This window comes from Protobothrops mucrosquamatus, unplaced genomic scaffold (assembly GCF_001527695.2).
Source record: "Protobothrops mucrosquamatus isolate PMUCROS unplaced genomic scaffold, P.Mucros_1.0 scaffold18, whole genome shotgun sequence".
Taxonomy (NCBI): Eukaryota; Metazoa; Chordata; class Lepidosauria; order Squamata; family Viperidae; genus Protobothrops; species Protobothrops mucrosquamatus.
Window position 1 is genome coordinate 154,081 of NW_015386403.1, and position 15,751 is coordinate 169,831.

At 41.9% G+C, this 15,751-nt stretch overlaps 1 protein-coding gene across 1 annotated transcript in view; it reads right to left on the reverse strand.

Moving 5' to 3' along the window:
- Positions 1-15,751, reverse strand: part of KAT2B (lysine acetyltransferase 2B) — an 83,424-nt gene that overhangs the window by 54,728 nt on the left and 12,945 nt on the right. The window lies entirely within an intron of this gene.

Here is a 15,751-nt window from a genome sequence, read left to right on the forward strand (position 1 = left end):
AGAGAGAGAGAGAGAGAGAGAGAGAGAGAGAGAGAGAGAGAGAGAGAGAGAGATGCATATACATAATATATACAATATTGTAGAAACAGTATTTTCAGAAGTAGACACCAAATTGGTTGAATGATGATGAAATAATTATGAACAGAATAACTTTGTTTTTCAAGGTTTTAACCCAAAAGCTACAATAACTGAGTAGGTGGGCTAGTTCACTTAAGCACTCATCTATAGCAGTGGTTGAGGTAAGATAGTTATCATTTTAAGAAATCAGTTACTATTCTTGATCTCCAATTTTTATTTTTTTGTCACCCAGTTTAGAAGGACATTGCAACTGTCATAAATATGGGCCACTTGAGAAGGCATTTTCCAGAACAGAATGCATCTGGAAGTTGTATTAATGCAATAGTATTTTCTTTTTTCTCCTTACTTGCATTTGAATCCTGACAAATTTGCCTAATACAATATTTAACTGCCTTCTAGGTGAACAGTATGCTGGTAAAAATGTATGAATGTTAAAAAAACACAGAGAATAGGACTTTCAAGGTCTATGAACAATAAATTGCTGCTACAAGCAAATTAGAAACCTTTATGAGGCACAGAGACACAATGTTATCCAGACATGAAAAAACCCTTTGTAGTATAATTATCCATAATCTAAAAACTATGAAGTACCTACACAAAAACATAGTATTGCACAATAATTAGCTTAAAGAATGAAAACAAACAGATGTGGCAATATTGTCACTGTCAATACTCACCTGCCAAAAAACAAATACCACCCTCCTCCTACAGGCAAAGAGAATGTTAAAAAAAAAAGTAGCTGCATTTTTATGTTCCCAACTTTATTTCCAGATTCTTTTTAAACAATAAATAAGGCTGAGTAAGAACTCGTATCCAGGCCTTCAAGACAAAGGGGAGCTCATAAACTTTAAGGGTGGTGCAGATTCAGGTTATTTAAAGATTAAAACAAGTTCTTTGAATGGTATTTGAAACCAACTGGGAGTTAATAAATACACTTATTTTAAAAGGGTTGGCGCAAGGTTCATATCATCTCTCATTAATTAAGACAAACATTTTTAAACTTTCTTCAAAGGCAGTAAGTAACCTCCAAACACAACCATCTCTCTGAGAAGCATCCCTTCAATTATACACTCCAACAACCACTCTTTTCTGTTCAACACTGAGCACTTTACTTTTTAGAAACTTAAATGACACTTTTGAGTCTTCCCCCCACCGGGTTTTAATAAAATGGCACTGTTCTACTTTTAATTAGAATGGGATGCATGAAATTATGTTGTAAAAGCACTGTGAGCATATTCAGAAGGAAAATATTTAGTGTCTCACAGCAGGCAGCATTGTATTGTATCATTTGTGTAGAAGTTACATTAAGTTGTATATAAAATAAGAAATAAATAACAGGGAAACTAACCACAGTATCTTTGGGCTGCAATCATACATAAGAGTACAATGCATTGTTTGTCAAACAGAATTCAGATGACAAATTTCACTACAGTAGTGGGTTTAGCTTAAATCCAGTTAATTTCCAGTTTTATGAAAGCTGTTATATTTTACTCCAGATTAATTAGCTTGTAGCAGTGAACTGTAGAAATAGATCATGGACAGAAGAAAAAAAACCAGACTGTGGTTTATTGGAAACTTCTAGTTGGCCCAGTTGCAAAACAGTAATTCAGAAGCATCAAATGTCCTAAATAAGATAACATCTAATCTCTGGAAATTTATTCTAGATTTTTTTTTCTTCTGTAAGTATTTAATTCTTAATTTTTGTACAGTTTCATAATTTTTTTCATTAAAAGAAATCCATTTTTCCTAATCCTTATGAATATAAAGGAGAAGAGATTTTGTTATTTCTATATCATTAAACAGCCTGGATTCAGAAATCTTTTCTATCCAAACCTTCAACTAGCAATGGAACTTTCCTATCTTAAGTCTATCCCTGACATATTATTTAATATATTATTTATTTAATATGTTTATATTGTTTAATATGTTCAGTCATGTAAGTTATCACAACAAAGTTCTTTTCTTTATCTTCAATCTAACATAGACAGTAATTTTCAGAATCACACAAAACAATGTTTAAAAAGCTAATTCCTTCAGATTCAACATAAATATAAAATATCCACAAATATAGTTTGCAAACTGATGGTAATAAGCAGTCTTTTGATGGACAGGGCCCACATTTACTTTGAAGACAAAGTTTCAGTAGATAGAATGAGGCAAACCCTCCTCCCCCAGGGTTCTATGGCATGTAGGCCATACATGGATACGCTAAGGGCTTTGAATGTGTTTTTAATTATTTTATTTCTATTCTGGCTTCTCTTCAGATTTTATTATTTGATCTGACTATAAATCACCCAGAATCCTGTGTAAGATAATAAATATTTCCTATTTTTTTTCTTTTTCCTGCTAGGAGATTGGAGGGTTTTTGTTTTTTTTTAAATGTTATTTAGGATATATACAAGTAGTCCTCAACTTATGACCACAATTGAGTCCAAAATTTCTGTTGCTAAGCAAAACATTTGTTAAGTTAATTTTGCCCCATTTTACGACCTTTCTTGCCACGGTTGTTAAGTGAATCACTGTAATTATTAAGTTAGTAACACTGTTGCTAAGTGAAATCCCATTGACTTTGCTTGTCAGAAGGTCGCAAAAAGTAATAACGTGACCCAGGACACTGCAACCGTCATAAATATGAGTCAGTTGCCAAGCCTCTGAATTTTGATCACCTGACTGTGGGGAAGCTGCAATGGTCCTAAGTGTGAAAAACAGACATAAGTCACTTTTTTTCAATGCCATTGTAACTTTGAGAAGTCACTAAATGAATGGTTGTAAGTCAATGACTTTCTGAACTATAGCAGGCATTCCTTCTCAGAGTGATGACCCACAAAACTACCAATTTGGAGCAAATTGAGAGTTACACAGATCATGAAAATGGAACTGTAGAGGCTATATGCCCTGAAATGTCAGGTTAGCCATTCCTGTTACATATGGCCCTGAAGGGCATGCTGGATGAGAGCTCTTCAGAAAGTAGGCAGTGTCATGCTAAAGAAAACAAAATAAAATAATCTAATTGTATTTACATGTTACTGTGATTAAAATAAAATTAAATATAACTGATCCCCCAAAATTTAACAAATGCCCTCTTTCATCACATTACAAATTTTCAGTGCAAATTTTTGGAAGGGTGTCAAGGTCCCTACCCAAAGGTTTTCAGATGCCACATCCTTGGCTTGCAGCTATTGTGCTGTAAGATGTAGACATTATGCAGAATAATAAAGCAAAAATCAAATTCTTACTAAATCAGTTGTACTAAATCATTATTCTAAATTTTGTATGTTATATTTAAAGGAGCACACAACAATAATTTTTTAATATTTGTTAGTTGCTTTCATTCTGAATTAGAAATCTTAACACTAAAAATGTCATGGTTCCGACAGATAAAACCCTTCAAAAGAACTTTGAGGCATTGTTGACAGAAAATCTTCTAAAAATTGCTAAATTAAACAAGCCAGCAACAATAATTTAGAAACGCTATCATGTCACAGTCAATGGTGAGTTATGAATTAAAAAAGAGTGAAGACATAAACTCATATTATTTAGCTATCCTTATATTACCACTATGTTATACTTAATACTTTTCAATTGTATTAGCCTCTAATGCTATCTACAGATTGACAGTTAAGGAAGAATTGGACAGGTTTTAACATTTCTTTTTAAAATTACAGTTTTGTTTTTTCCCTGTAAGAAATAATGGAATTAATTGTTTTAAAATAATTAAATAATTATCGAATTAGGTATTCACGTAGACTTTGGGAACTGGGCCGTGCAAGCAGCAGGCAAGTGTGCAGAAACAACTCCACTTGTGTGAGTGGCAGCTCCATTTGTATGAGAGGTGGGCACATGTGCCTGCATTTCGCACAAATGGAGCTGCGCACACATGCGCTTGTGGCCTGTCATTCGCGCAGAACCATTCCTCTACCCCCTAACCGGACCACCAAGCTGGAAAGGTTGGGGACTGTTGGTGTAGACAACTGGGGGGAGGTTGTCCAAGGGTTGTACCTCAGGAGAGGTGGCATACTGTGTCCTTTTTAGGGTGCTCATTCATCTTTGGTCCCCACCTGTTGCTCAGCTCTCCACTAGGACTCCAAGGTCCCTCTCAGTTGCTGTTTTTAAGCCAGGTCTTGCCCAATCTGTACTTGTACCTCTCTACTTATGTCCTGTTCCAAATCACATGTGCACAAACAAAGATTTTAAGGGCTTTTTTAAAAACTCTACAAACCTCTAATATCATTCCCCCAAGTCCTTTTTATAATAGGTTTGCCTGCAAACAGCCTCCCCCCAAGTTTTATAAAGCAAAGACTACAAGTCCAGCACAAAGTCAACCAACCAAATTCAAAATCTGAATCCAGGCACAGATCTAAAGGTACAAATTCAGAATCCACTCATGAATCCTAAGTCCAAGCTCAGGGTCAAGAAATAAAGGCAGGCATTCACAAAGCCAGAACACATACAGAGCAGGAAATCGAACGATTGTTTCCAGCATCATGCTGCTCCACCCATTGGGCTACATAGATTCACACTGATGTAACTCATTAGGAGGGGTGAGAATGCCTCCTCACAAATAGCCTCGCTGACCTCCACTGCACTTGCTTCAGTTCAGCCCTGCATGCCCTGGGATATAGTGGAGGAGGCAACTACTCCTCATTCTTGCTGACTGGTTGCAGCTGCGTTCCTTCTCCATCCATTCCCTGCTCGGAGACCTTGGCATCTTCCTGACACTCCTCCACACTCTCCTCCAAAGTCCCCAGAATCAGCTCTTCCTCCTCATCTGAGCCGTCATCAGAGGAAGCCATCACAACTCACTGGAATAAACGAACGTACTATGAAGTTTTCTTTTCTCTCAACAAATCCTACTATATCACTACTATAGTGCTTATATACCAACTCTCTCAAATCCAGACAAAGACAAAGAGATTTATATGGGCATCTAGAGCAGATTATTCAAACTCACCAGGACAAATTTGTCACTCTGGACAACATCAAGGCCAGGGTAGGAACAGAAAGTGACAACTGGGATGAAATCTTTGCAAGGCATGCACTGGGAAAATCAAACAGTAATGGCTTGCTCCTTCTGGACAAGGGCACTGAGCACAACCTTTGCATCACTAACACTATGTTCAGGTTTGCAAAAAAAGTACCAAACAACCTGGATACATCCTAAGTCTGAACACTGACACTTATTTGACTATATCAGAGTATGTCACTATGACCATAAAGATGTTACCATTACCTGGGCCATGCTGAGTGCTAGACAGATCACAGACTAATCTAGTTGGTCCTCAACCTGTACTCAGGTTCTTTACACAAGTAACCAAGAACTGTCAGAACGTCATTCAACATCGGCAGACTGCAAGACCCAGGCCAAGTCCAACATTTTCAAAATGTACTTAATAAAAAGCTTTCTGGCAATTTATCACTTGTAAGAAATTGTTATGAAAATTTGACACAATTCATAAATGTCATTACACAGAGACTGCAACAACTGTACTCAAGACTGAAAATCTGGACACACCAAGGCCTTTCCATGCCCATAACAAAGCCTATGTAGACTGGCTGAATGACTCATTATAAACCTCAAAGAAAGACAAGTTTAAACACGTGCAATCCGAAGTACAAGGAGGACTGCAAGATATAGAGGACAAGTGGTGGCACAAAAAGGGTGAACAGGTGAAATGTTAAGCAGATATGCATGCCACCAGAGTTCTTCAGCACCATGACCATGAAGGCATTTTGTGATCATTCTACATTAGGACACTCCCCCATACTGTCATCTCATAGGCCAAATCTGATCAAAGATCAGGAAGGATTGATAAACCCCTCTACATTTCTTTAACTTACTCAATAGGCCATCTTCCAACAGGTTCCTCAGTTGCCAGTCTTACTCTAGATCTGCTTCTCCTCATCAGATTTAGAAAGCAATCATGCAGATGAACTTTTAAAAAGCCACAGGACAGGATGGCATTCCTGCCAAAATCTATAAAACACCAGTCCCAAATGCCTTACAGGCATTCCAAGAAATCTTGGAAGACACTAGGCTCACAGAAAATATGTTTGATGACGTCTGCAATGCTCTCGTTGTGGCTGTTCTAGAAAATAAGGGAAGCAAATTAGACTGTGGGAACTACAGGAGTACCTCACCGCAAGAGTTTTGCTCAGATTCTCCTGAACAGTCCTGTCATTGTTTTGAAAAGGAATCTCCCAGAGGTGCAGTGAGGTTTTCTGCCAGAACAGACTATAGCAGACATGAGATTTGCCATTGAGCAGAATAAATCTCTTTACTCTATCTTCATTGACCTGACAAAGGCATTTGACACTGTAAACAAGAAGGCTCTCTGGACCATCCTGAGATCTTCTGGATGACTAAAGAAATTTGTGAAGTTGATTCACCTACTCCATGATGGAATGACAGGGCAGGTTCTTTACAGTAATACATCAATTGCATTTGGTATTTCCAGTGAACTGAAGTGAAGTTGTGTCCTAACACCGGTCCTGTTCAATCTGTTCTTCAATTACATGTTGTCATATGCTGTACAGGGACTGGAGAGTGTACAACAGATTCCAACTAAACTATTTTCTCTGTGACCTACAACACTTGAATGGACAAAGTGACTCCATACAGTAATTCAAGGATCCCTTCTTGGCACACGACAGTGATTACGGTTGATGCTGAATGAATTCTCAGACATTGCTATCCTTTTCAGATTTACTATCATCCTGAACAAGACTGAAGTACTTTACTAGCCCATGCCAAATATCTGTAAAACCAACCCAGCTGACAAAGATAAACAGTTCAATACCTGAGAAGTATCATCTTGGGTCTTGGACAAAGAAACTGACTCAAGGATCAGCAAAGCCAGACAGGCTCTGAAGCAACTGCATACTAGACTGCTCAGTCAACACAATGTCCATATCCCCATAAAGCTGAAAGTCTACAAACCTGTGGTTATCCCTTCATTCCTATATGAATGTGAGTCCTGGACTATATACCAGTATAACACATCAAACAACTGGAGAAATTTCACATGTGTGTTTTCTGCTCCATTCCTGGCATTCTTTGACAAGACCCAGTTTTCAACTGGAAATCTTGGACTGCACGAAGTCCACCAGTATTGGGTCCTGATTACCAAAGCCTAGATTTACTGCATGAACACATCATCAGAATGGATGACCACTGCATGCCTCACCAATGGTATGGTATACTGGCATACTATGTTATACTGGAGACTGGGAAGACACAAGCTCTACAAAGATACTATGAAGAAAATCCTACACCACTATGACATACAGCCAAGGATTTACTAGCTGGGTCTGATAACAGACCTGCTAGTAGGCCCTGTGCTAAAACGCCTCCACTGGCTTTGAAAACAGGCACCATGAAAAACTGCTGAAAACTGTAAGTGGCACCATAGAATAACACCCATAGTTATTACAATAGACTTTCAGTGTCTCCATTGTGCTAGACCAGTGATGGCGAACCTTTTAGAGACCGAGTGCCCAAACTGCAACCCAAAACGACTTATGCATCGTCGGGTGCCAGGTGGGTGTGGCCCATTGGGTGGGCGTGGCTGCAGTGGTAACGGCAGACTGGGTGGGACTAAAAAGTTCAATCAATCAATTCCAACTTTGCAAGATTTTTTTCCCCGAGAAATTGAAATTGACTGATTGACTGAACCTTTTTTTTTTTTTTTGCACATGGCAGCGGAGGCCTAAAGTGAAAAGGTTTTATAAAACCCAGCTGAAGGCCTAGGACTGGGGCAATGGCACGCATGCCCACAGAGAGGGCTCTGAGTGCCGCCTCTGGCACCCATGCCATAGGTTCGCCACCACTGTGCTAGACACTGCACTACCTACCTACTTATTTACCTACCTACCCACAACTCCCACCCCACCAATCTATCAATACACACACACACACACAAACACACACACATATATATTCAAAATTATCAAAGACATATATATATATATATATATATATATATATATATATATATATATATATACACACACACACACACATATACATATACATATGCACAACAATTTCTATCTGCAATGATTGTATTAAGAACTACAACAAGATTCACAGCAGAGAATTTGAATCTGAGTCTTCCCACTCTAAAAAGTTCTTCTAGTTACTCACTCCACTTCAGATTCACATTTCACTCACCAGGGACATGGTAAATATAGGAACATTCTCTATATTGTAAACTAGAATAAAATCTACTATTGGGTTACTTCAATATAGTTACATAAATTTTGTATTAATGCATTTCCTAAGCTGAAATGTTTATCAAGGGTCTTATGCTAACCCATGGCGAAAAATAAATTACGATGGATTTGTTTCATGATGAACATGTTCTGCTGTTATTTTCTTTTATTCCAAAGCATCAGTTGTAAATATTTAAATACTTTCCTCAAAAACTGTCATGATTAATCCATATGGTTGCCACATTTTATTTACTAATCATTCTTTAAATCAATATTGTGCAATAAAAGGTTAAAATTAGAATGCATGGTATTAAATATTGGCCTAGGTCCAGCAAATTGTGAATCAAAGTTTGACAACACAGAAATAGGACTATATTGCTTGCTACTTTGCCCAAATTAGGGGCCAAATTGCTTGCTACATTGCTCAAGATCTAGCATGTTTTTTAATGAGTTAATGAGGCAACATCCAAGGGCATTTAATTTAACAAAGTGATTTTGAAACATCTTGTAAAAAAAAGGTCTACTTCTTCAGCCTAAAATGTTTTTAAAATGTGCATGAGTTATGATCAGAAAGATTTGTGATAATTTTAGTTTCTGTTAGAATTTGTACACAAAAATGTATTCCATGACTAGGATTCATAATCTGAAAACTACCAAATTAAATTTAATTGGGATTAGACCCTGTTGCCCTATAAACATTTTTACTTCAATCCTATTTCAAATGTAAGTCTCTCTACAAAGGTGCTCATCTCTATTTCAAGGCCATTGAGCCAGCACTGTCTGAAGACATGTACGAGATTATGTGGCCAGCATGTCATAGAGCACTATTACTCTTCCAAGAAGTGGTACTATTTATCTATTCGCATGTGCATGTTTTCGAACTCCTAGGCTGGCAGAAGCTGGGACAGGAGTTCACCCCATCACATGGCACTTGGGTCTTAAACCTGGACTGCCAGCTTTCCAGTTGACAAGCTCAACGTCTTAACTACTGAGCCACCACGCCATCCTATGAAGGAGATATGAAGTTCTTAAATATGACAAAAAATAAACTGAGTTATTATTAAAAACATCAGGAACTTTCCTATTTCTAAGTAGAAAATAACACAAAATCACAATAAGATTACTTTATATAAGCCTCTTTCTATTCCTTTCCCACTGTTTCATAAAAAAGTTCTCTTAGGTACAAATTCATAAAATTATAATGTATTCTAATTAATTGGTCAAAAAACTATACTGAGCCAATTTTAATTAAGAGTTGGGATAAATCACAATTCTCTACATTTAATTGTTTTGAAAACCAGAATTTGAGTTGCATCTAATCTTGGGAAAATTTGGCTAAATATATAGTTTATATGACAGCTAATATTCAGAAAAAGGCAGTATGTTAATGCAAGAGACCCCTATTCAATCTCCACTAAGGTTATCTACCTTAAACTTTGCAAAATCCACAAAGATGTGCAATTACCAAATTGATATTCTTAAAATGCTTTGAATAGCAATTGCAATGATCAGTCATATGGGCAATCTCCAAAGATTATGAGAATGGTAGTCCAGAATATTTGGAACACATAAATTGCAAAAGATTGGTGCAGAGGACCAATGAGCTAACGGAGTCAGTACAAAAGAGCATCTTTATTTCTAATTATTGTTTGACTAATTTAAACTGATCTGAATGTAGCTATAACAAAGAATATAGGTTAATTTAAATGTAATAAAACCCCCAAGCTCTTGTTTACAACCATAGTCACTTTATTTCAAATTAAATTTATGTTTAAGAATAAAATGAAATCAAGTGAGACATAAAATCTGGAAGCTGTCAAGGGAAACCCTGGCAGCCCCAGTACGGCCCACAGCTCCATGTTGGGGACCCCAGATGTAAGGAATTACTAATATATCTGGATGAACAATAAACTTGGAGAATTTGTTGCCATATAATGTATGAAAAAAGTCCTAGGAAGTACACATGAAAAGAGTTTTCAGATTTTAGGATGTGTGATATATATTAATTTTAAGTCTTTTATTTTGCGATGAAATGTGACATTTTTGTTCCTTCTTTTCTTTATTCAATGTCTGATAGGCAGTAACTGATTTTTGTAAATTATTGCTTGAATAATTTACCGCTTAACAAGGTTATAAATATATCTATATTCATTCAGGTTTGTGTGATTATGCCTATATTTGAGCAGTAAGTGTGCAATTGTTTGAATTTATTTTATTAATATTTATTACATATTTATTATATATACTGTATTATATTATAATTAGTATATTACATTATACTATAAAGTGAAAGAGGCGTTGTCTTACCTGAACGCCTTTTCTCAGCATGAAGAGTGGAGAATCCACGAATGGGTTAAAGAAGTCCTCTAGCCCAATCAGACCAAATCAATCAAGTTGACACACCCCTGCTGGATTGGACCTTGCCCCAGTTTTGAAAAGGGCGAAGCTAAAAACTGTGTGACGTGTTGGCTCCCAGCTACTGACACGACTGTGAATTTCAAAAAGGGGAGGGGGTGGATTCTCCATTCTTCATGCTGAAAAAAGGCGTTCAGGTAAGACAACTCCCCTTCTCCAGCATGGAAAAGAATGGAGAATCCACGAATGGGACATACCAAAGCCCATGTGACCATACGGGTGGGAAACAGGCTGGTCAAGTGTTGACACTGACTGAATCACCTGTTGTAAAACATGGCGGCCAAAGGAGGCCTCTGCAGAGGCAAATTTATCAAGCCTGTAATGACGGATAAAGGGGGAAGGCGAAGACCATGTCGCTGCCCTACAAATGTCAACGATAGAAGCCTGAGTATGCCACGCAGCTGATGTAGAGGCCCTGCGTGTGGAGTGTGCTGTCAGACGGCTTGGAAATGGCAGGGAGCGTACCTGATACAACTCCGCGATGCAGGCCTTGATCCACCTGGCAATGGTAGAGGAAGAGACCTTCTGACATTTAGAAGCCGGATGGAAAGATACAAAGAGCGCCTCCGATCTACGAAAGGCAGCTGTCCATTTAATGTAATATCGCAGGGCCCTGTGTACATTTAGAGCATGCCATTGCCTCTCTAAGTCGTGTGATGGGTTAGGACAAAAGTCCGGTAATACAACCTCCTGTGCCCTATGGAATAAGGTGTTAACTTTAGGAATGAACGAGGGGTCCAACCGTAGGACCATTCTGTCCTGATGAAAGGTGCATAGGTCTTCCCTCACGGAAAGAGCTGCTAATTCCGAGATGTCACTGCTATTAAGGCCACTTTAAGAGACAAGAATCGCAGAGTGCAAGATCTGATGGGTTCAAAAGGGGTTCCTGTAAGAGCCTGAAGAACCCGTGGTAACTCCCAAGTGGGGTAACGATGGACTACAGGAGGCTTACTGTTTGTAACCCCCTTGATAAAGGATCGAACCCTGGGTATTGAGACAACGGCACAGAGTTGGCACAGGTGAAAACCGTGGAGAGAGCCGCCACCTGCCTACGGATAGTGTTGGGTGCTAGGCCCTTATCCACGCCTTCCAAGAGATATTCGAGTATCCTCGGAATAGTAACAGAAGAAATGGACAAACTATTTTGGTCACACCAGTGACAGAAGTTCCGCCAGGTGGCATCATAGATCCGATTTGTCGCTGGCCACCGAGAGGCCTGGATCATTGAGATCACTCTTGAGGAGTATGAACCCCGTGTCAGGAACTGGCGTTCAGATGCCAGGCGGTCAACTGGAGCCACTGCGGGTCTGGGTGTCGTATGACCCCCTGTAGCAGGATTATCCGTTCTGGAGGAATCCTCCACGGAGGAGCTACGGCGAGGCTCATGAGATCCGCGAACCATGGTCGCCCGGCCAGTGTGGGGCCACAAATATCAGCTCCACTTGTTCCTGTAATAGTTTTCTGATGACCGCCAGAATCAGGGGAAACGGTGGGAAGGCGTATAGCAGTCCCCCAGGCCAAGGGCTGCGGAGAGCGTCTACTCCCTCCGACCCCTGGGAGGGGAAACGGGAGAAGAACCGTGGGATCTGAGCGTTCACCGAGGAGGCGAATAGGTCGACACTTAGTTGACCGAACTGCTGCGCGATCTCTCCATCTGCGTGGATGCAGACTCCATACTGAATGGTCTACTGTAGAGCGACTCAGATGATCCGCTTGCCAGTTCGCTTCCCCTGAAATGTGCTCCGCCTTCAGGGAAAGAAGATTCCGCTCCACCCATGATCCCAGTAACCGGGCCTCAGACATCAGGGCCCGTGATCGAGTACCGCCCTGCCGGTTGACATGGGCCTTTGCCACCATATTGTCCGTCAGGACCAACACGTGGCACCCCGCAATCGTTCTGCGGAAGTGGCAAAGTGCCAGGCGTATAGCCATGAGTTCCAGCCAGTTGATGTTTTGTCTGAGGTCTCGCTGGGACCACCGGCCCTGGGCAAATTGAAGTTGGAGGTGTGCCCCCCAGCTGAATAGACTGGCATCCGTGGTCAAGGTCACATGAACGGGCTCTCTGAAAAGGGACCCCTTGGACAAAGCTGGGGAGAGCCACCAGAGAAGGGATCTGAGCATCTGTGCTGGAACTCTTACCCTCTGGGAAAAAAGCTTATGCCCCGCCTTTGGTAGGGAAGTAAGAACCACTGGAGCTGTCGTGTGTGAAGTCTGGCCCAAGGAACTATGGCAATGCAGGAAATTAGTTTCCCCAACAGTTGGGAGAGTAGGGCTAGGATCACCCATTGTTCCCTTGATGACCAGAGTATGGATGCTGACTTGGCGCTCCTGCGATAGGAATACTTGACAAAGGGTTGTGTCTATTATAGCGCCTAAGTGCAATAGACGAGTGGCTGGAATCAAGTGGCTCTTTTGAAAATTGATTAAGAACCCATGACCTTGAAGCGTCCCTATGGTTAGCTCCAGGTCCGTCAGTGCGTTTGGTGCAGAGGACTGGATCAGGATATTGTGCAAGTAACACTGAACGCGAATTGGGACCGACCTGAGATGTGCGGCCAGTACCGCCAGGTCCTTGGTGAAAACCCTGGGGGCCGATGATAGGCCAAACGGGAAAGCCTTGTATTGGAAGTGATGGTTGGAGTACCTGAACCTGAGGAATTTTCTGTGATTCGGATGAATGGGGAATGTGAAGGTATGCCTCTGTAAGGTCTACTGATGTCAGGAAGTCCCCCTATCGTACACTGGCCAAGATGGATTGAAGTGTCTGCATCTTGAACCTGCGATACGACAGATGCGAGTTTAGAACCTTGAGGTCCAATATCGCCCTCCATCCCCCTGAAGATTTCGGTACTGTGAATAGGATGGAGTAAAACCCCTGCCCCAGTTGGTCCGATGGTACTCGCTCTATGGCCTCTATGCTTAAGAGATATTGAATGGCTTCCTGCATGAGGCCTTTTTATGGGATTCCGCGACTGGAGACAGGTGATGTAGCGTCGAGGGGGGTTGTCACGAATTCCAGGGACAAGCCGTCCCTGATGGTGGTGAGCACCCAAGTGTCCGTGGTGGTGTCCTCCCATTTGCGAATGTAATGAGTCAGTCTGCCGCCTATGGGAGGGATCGACCCCAAGTCACCTTGACCTATGGAAGGGGCAACCTCCTCTGCCTCGAAAAGGACGTTTGTTCGGGACCTGCTGTCTGGGCCTGTCTCTGTAACCGGACGGATCCAAGGAACTGTCCGGTCCTGCTGGAAAGGGCCGTGATACATTACCTGAGACCGGTTCCGATCCCGATCGAAAGGGAGGGCGACGGTTATATGGGGCAAAACGCCTGCCCGATCTTTTGGACAGATGGTAAAGTACCCTTCTCTTTTCCCTGTTTTCCACCAGGTACAGAGTGAGGGCCTCCCCAAAGAGGCGACCACTCTGGTAGGGGGCCGCGGTCACCCTCCATTTATGCTTGGTGTCGGCACACCAATTCCTAAGCCAGAATAATCTACGTGCGGCAACGTTGGAGGCTATGGCATGGGCAGAGAACCTAACCGCTTGGAGGAACACGTCTGCCATGTATTCCAAGGCTGCCTGCAACTTGGTCACGTCCTGGTGTACCCTTACCTCCTCTGGGGAGATTCTGGACTGAAGTTCACGTAGCCAGATTAGAGAGATCCTGGCGAAAAAGGAATTTGATGTGGAAGCTCTTACCGTCCACGCCGAGGCCTGGTGTGTCCTATGGAAGGAAACCTCTGATTTTTTTCTTCGGCCTTCAGCGCCTCCGACATGTCGCCTGGAATCTTGGATTCTGAAACGATGGGAGTAAGGGACTTGCCCACTCCCAGAACCTCCAACGCCTCATTCAGGGTCGAAACAGTATCTATGAGTTTACGGTCAATCCCCCCGAGGGCGGAAAAGGTGCCTGGGGAACCCCATTGATCCCGCACCGATTTCAGAAACATGGGAGGACAAGGAATCTGTTGATGTGTCACTACAGGTTCCGAGAATAGCGGGCTGGTAACCTGACCGGGTGTCTGATCGGGGGCCGGAGTCTTTTCCGGTTCGATCTTCCCGGTGGCGCAGGCCTTACATAAGAGAGAAGAGAAGGGGCGTTGTCTTACCTGAATGCCTTTTCTCAGCACGGAGATGGAGGATCCACAGAATGGGTGGAGACTGTATTCCTGCCCAATCAGATCAAGTCAGCCAAAGTTGTCACGCCCCGTCCTGGCTCCATTTTCCAGTCTTGACACGAGCGTAGCCATTGACTGACCAAGAACGTACTGGCTCACAAACTAATCCTAGTCACTAGGACCCCCCAGAAATTGAGGGAGGGATGTGGATCCTCCATCTCCGTGCTAAGAAAAGGCGTTCAGGTAAGACAACGCCCCTTCTCCAGCACTGGAGATGGAGGATCCACAGAATGGGACCTACCAAAGCTTATAGTCCCTGAGGGTGGGTATCAGACCGGTCGGAAGTGACACTTTGGTGTACCACCTGTTGGAGGACCCTCCTGCCGAAGGAGGCCTCCGCCGAGGCAAATTTATCTATTTTATAGTGACGAATGAATTGTGATGGTGAGGACCAAGTGGCCGCTCTACAGACATCCTCAATGGACGCTTGAGTGGCCCAGGCAGCAGATGTAGACGCACTCCGTGTGGAGTGAGCAGTTACTCGTTGAGAACCGGCAATGACTCCGCTTGGTAAGCTCCTGCGATGCAGGCCCTAATCCACCTGCCTATCGTGGAAGAGGAGACCTTCCGACCCTTGGAGGAAGGGTGGAAGGATACAAACAGGGCCTCTGACTTGCGGAAATCCGCTGTCCGTGAAATATAGTAACGGAGCGCCCTGCGGAGATCCAAGTAATGCCATTGTCGTTCCTGGCTACACGAAGGATTAGGGCAAAAATCCGGGAGGACAATCTCCTGGGACCTATGGAAAAGTGAATTCACCTTCGGAACAAAAGTGGGATCAAGGCGAAGTACCACTCTGTCTGAATGGAACATGCAAAGATCCTTGCGGACCGAAAGAGCAGCTAGCTCAGAGATTCTTCGAGCTGATGT